The following is a 5,105-nucleotide window of genomic DNA, read 5'->3' on the forward strand; positions in this document are numbered from 1 at the left end:
CTCACTAAAATTTCAAGATGAAATTGTGTTCTCCCCGACTGTGCACCGTTCCTACAGTTTGTCGTTTCGAGACACCACGTGATGATCGGGTGTGATAGACTCAACGTTCACATACAACGGGTGCAACATAGTTGCACACGTAGAACACTCAGGTTAAGCTTGACGAGCCTAGCATGTGCAGACATGGCCTCGGAACACATGAAACCGAAAGGTCGATCATGAATCATATAGTTGATATGATTATTATAGGGATGCTTACCACTGAAACTATCCTCAACTCACGTGATGATCGGACTTGAGCTAGTGGAATTGGATCATGAACCACTCAAATGACTAGAGAGATGTACTTTTTGAGTGGGAGTTTAGCAAGTAATTTGATTAGTTAAACTCTAATTATCTTGAACATAGTCTAAGTCCACTTTGAAAATATTTGTGTTGTAGATCAATGGCTCACGCGACAGTCACCCTGAATTTTAATGCGTTCCTAGAGAAAGCTAAGTTGAAAGATGATAGAAGCAACTTTGTAGACTCGGCTCGTAATCTTAAGTTGCTCCAGCAAGCTGGGAAGAAGGATTATGTCCTTAATGTTGCGCTAGGAGATGAACCACCCGCCGCGGCTGACCAAGATGCTAAGAACGCTTGGTTAGCACGCAAGGAGGACTACTGAGTAGTTCAATGTGCAGTCTTGTATGGCTTAGAGCCGGGACTTCAACGTTGCTTTGAGCATCATGGAGCATATGAGATGTTCCAGGAGTTGAAGTTTATCTTTCAGAAGAACGCCCGGATCGAGAGGTATGAGACCTCCGACAAATTCTATGCTTGCAAGATGGAGGAGAATTCGTCTGTCAGTGAACATGTGTTCAAAATGTCTAGGTACTCAAACCGTCTAGCTGAGCTGGGGATTGAACTCCCGCAAGAGGCTATCACTGGCAGAATTCTTCAATCACTGCCACCAAACTATAAGGGCTTTGTGTTGAACTATAACATGCAAGGGATGAAAAAGTCACCCGGCGAGTTATTCGCGATGCTGAAAGTCGTAGAGTCAGAACTCCGTAAAGAGCACCAAGTGTTGATGGTGAATAAGACCACTAGTTTCAAGAGAAATGGCAAAGGAAAGAAGGGTAATTCAAAGAAGAGCGGCAAGCCTATTGCCAATCCGACAAAGAAACCCAAAGCTGGACCTAAGCCTGAAACGGAGTTCTATTATTGCAAGGGTATGGGTCACTAGAAGCGCAACTGCCCCAAGTATGTGCCTGATAAGAAGGTGGCCAAAGAAAAATCAGGTATATTCGATATACATGTTATTGATGTGTACTTAACCAGCTCTCGTAGTAGTGCCTGGGTATTCGATACCAGTTCTGTTGCTCATATTTGCAACTCGAAACAAGAATTGCGGAATAAGCGAAGGCTAGCGAAGGATGAAGTGACGATGCGCGTGGGAAATGGTTCCAAGGTTGATGCAATCGCCGTCGGCACAGTTTCACTTCAGTTACCATCAGGATTAGTTATGAACTTAAATAAATGTTATTTAGTGCCTACATTAAGCATGAACATTATATCTGGATCTTGTTTAATGCGAGACGGTTACTCGTTTAAGTCAGAGAATAATGGTTGCTCTATTTCTATGAGTAATATCTTTTATGGTCATGCACCCAATGTGAAATGATTGTTCATATTGAATCTTTATAGTGATAATACACATATACATAACATTGAGACCAAAAGAGTTAGAGTTAACAATGATAGCGCCATGTTTTTATAGCACTGCCGCTTAGGTCATATTGGTGTAAAGCGCATGAAGAAACTCCATACCGACGGACTTTTGGAGTCACTTGACTTTGATTCACTTGACACGTGCGAACCATGCCTCATGGGCAAGATGACTAAAACTCCGTTCTCCAGAACAATGGAGCGTGCAAGTGACTTGTTGGAAATCATACATACCGATGTGTGTGCTCCGATGAGTATGGAGGCAAGCGGCGGATATCGTTATTTTCTCACCTTCACTGACGATTTGAGTAGATATGGTTATGTCTACTTGATGAAGCACAAGTCTGAAACATTTGAAAAGTTTAAACAATTTCAGAGTGAAGTCGAAAATCATCGTAACAAGAAGATCAAGTTCCTACGGTCTGATCGTGGGGGTGAATATCTGAGTTTCGAGTTTGGTGCTCACTTAGGACAATATGGAATTGTTTCACAGTTGACACCGCATGGAACACCGCAGCGTAATGGTGTGTCCGAACGTCGTAATCGTACTTTATTAGAGATGGTGCGATCTATGATGTCTCTTACCGATTTGCCGTTATCGTTTTGGGGTTATGCATTAGAAACATATGCATTCACTTTAAATAGGGCACCATCAAAATCCGTTGAGACGACACCATACGAACTGTGGTATGGCAAAAGACCAAAGTTTTCATTTCTTAAAGTTTGGGGATGTGATGCTTCTGTCAAAAAGCTTCAGCCTGAAAAGCTGGAACCCAAAGCGGAAAAGTGTGTCTTCATAGGTTACCCAAAAGAGACAGTTGGGTATACCTTCTATCTCAAATCCGAGGGCAAAGTGTTTGTTTCTAAGAACGGAGCTTTTCTCGAGAAGGAGTTTCTCTTGAGAGAATTGAGTGGGAGGAAGATAGAACTTGATGACGTTGTCGAACCTCTCATCCCTCTGGATGGTGGCGCAGGGCAAGAGGAAACCCCTGTCGTTGCGACGCTAATTGAGGAGGAAGTTAATGATGATGATCATGAAACTCCGGATCAAGTTCTTGTCGAACCTTGCAGGTCGACAATACCTCGTACTACTCCAGAGTGGTACGGTAATCCCGTCTTATCAATTATGTTGTTGGACAACAATGAACCTGTGAATTATGAAGAAGCAATGGTGGGCCCGAATTCTAACAAATGGCTGGAGGCCATGAAGTCCGAGATAGGATCTATGTATGAAAACAAAGTGTGGACTTTGGAAGTACTACCTGAAGGCCGCAAGGCTATTCAGAACAAATGGATCTTTAAGAAGAAGACGGACGCTGACGGTAATGTGACCGTTTATAAAGCTCGACTTGTGGCAAAGGGTTTTTCACAAGTTCAAGAAATTGACTACGATGAGACATTCTCACCCGTAGCGATGCTTAAGTCCGTCCGAATCATGTTAGCAATAGCTGCATTTTTCGATTATGAAATATGGCACATGGATGTCAAAACTTCGTTCCTTAACGGTTTCCTTAAGGAAGAGTTGTATATGATGCAACCCAAACGTTTTGTCGATCCTGAAAATGCTAACGAAGTGTGCAAGCTCCAGCGATCCATTTATGGACTGGTGCAAGCATCTCGGAGTTCGAATAAACGCTTTGATGGGGTGATCAAAGCATTTGGGTTTATACAAGTGGTTGGAGAATCTTGTATTTACAAGAAAGTGAGTGGGACCTCTGTGGCGTTTCTAATATTATATGTGGATGACATATTGTTGATTGGAAACAACGTGGAGCTTTTGGAGAGCATAAAAGGTTACTTGAATAAAAGTTTCTCTATGAAGGACCTAGGAGAAGCTGCTTACATTCTAGGCATTAAGATCTATATGGATAGATCAAAACGCTTGATAGGACTTTCGCAAAGCACGCACCTTGATAAAGTTTTGAAGAGGTTCAAAATGGAACAGTCCAAGAAGGGGTTCTTCCCAGTTTTACAAGGTACAAGATTGAGTAAGACTCAGTGCCTAGCAACTGATAAAGATAGAGAGCATATGAGCACCGTCCCCTATGCTTCAGCCATAGGTTCTATCATGTATGCAATGTTGTGCACTAGACCGGACGTTAGCCTCGCCATAAGTATGGCGGGCAGGTTCCAGAGTAATCCAGGAGTGGATCACTGGACGGCGGTCAAGAATATCCTGAAGTACCTGAAAAGGGCTAAGGAGATGTTTCTCGTATATGGAGGTGACAAAGAGCTCGCCGTAAAAGGTTACGTCGATGCAAGCTTTCACACAGATCCGGGCGACTCTAAGTCGCAGACCAGATACGTATTTATTCTTAATGGGGGTGTGATACGTCTCCATCGTATCTACTTTTCCAAACTCTTTTGCCCTTCTTTTGGACTATAATTTGCACGATTTGAATGGAACTAACCTGGACTGGCGCTGTTTTCAGCAGAATTGCCTTGGTGTTATTTTTGTGCAGAAATCAAAGTTCTCCAAACGTCCTGAAAATTTACGGGGAGCAGTTTTGGAAAATATCAAAAATATCTACGCCAAGTTCCACCTCACGGGGTGGGCCAGTGGGCCACAAGCCCCTGCTCCGCCACCACCCCCTGGTGGCGGTGGGCAGGCTTGTGGGGCCCACGGGCACCTGCCGCCCCCAACTCCAGCTCTATAAGTTGCCTTTCTTCCCACAAAAAATAAAAAAGAGAAGTTTTCGTCGCGTTTGCGATATGGAGCCACCGCCACCACCTGTTCTTCATCTGGAGGGTAGATCTCGAGTCCGACTTGGGCTCCGGAGAGGGGAAATCGTCGCCATCGTCATCATCAACCTTCTTCCCTCTCCAGTTCCATGAAGCTCTTCGTCGTTCGTGAGTAATCTATTCGTAGGCTCGTTGGGCGGTGATGAGTAGGATGAGATATATCATGTAATCGAGTTAGTTTTGATGGGGATTGATCCCTAGTATCCACTATGTTCTGAGATTGATGTTGCTACTACTTTGCCATGCTTAATGCTTGTCACTAGGGCCCGAGTGCCATGATTTTAGATTGGAAATTATTATGTTGTCACCAATATATGTGTGTTTTAGCTCCGATCTTGCAAGTTGTAGTTACCTACTATGTGTTATGATCCGGCAACCCCGGAGTTACAATAACCGGAACCACTCCCGATGATGACCATAGTTTGAGGAGTTCATGTGTTCACCAAGTGCTAATGCGTTGGTCCGGTTCTTTATTAAAAGGAGAACCTTAATATCTCGTAGTTTCCTTTTGGACCCCGCTGCCACGGGAGGGATGGACAATAGATGCCATGCAAGTTCTTTTCCCTAAGCACGTATGACGACACACGGAATGCATGCCTACATCACATTGACGAACGGGAGCTAGCCACATATCTCTCCGTGTTATAGCTGTT

This window comes from Hordeum vulgare, chromosome 3H (assembly GCF_904849725.1).
Source record: "Hordeum vulgare subsp. vulgare chromosome 3H, MorexV3_pseudomolecules_assembly, whole genome shotgun sequence".
Lineage (NCBI taxonomy): Eukaryota > Viridiplantae > Streptophyta > Magnoliopsida > Poales > Poaceae > Hordeum > Hordeum vulgare.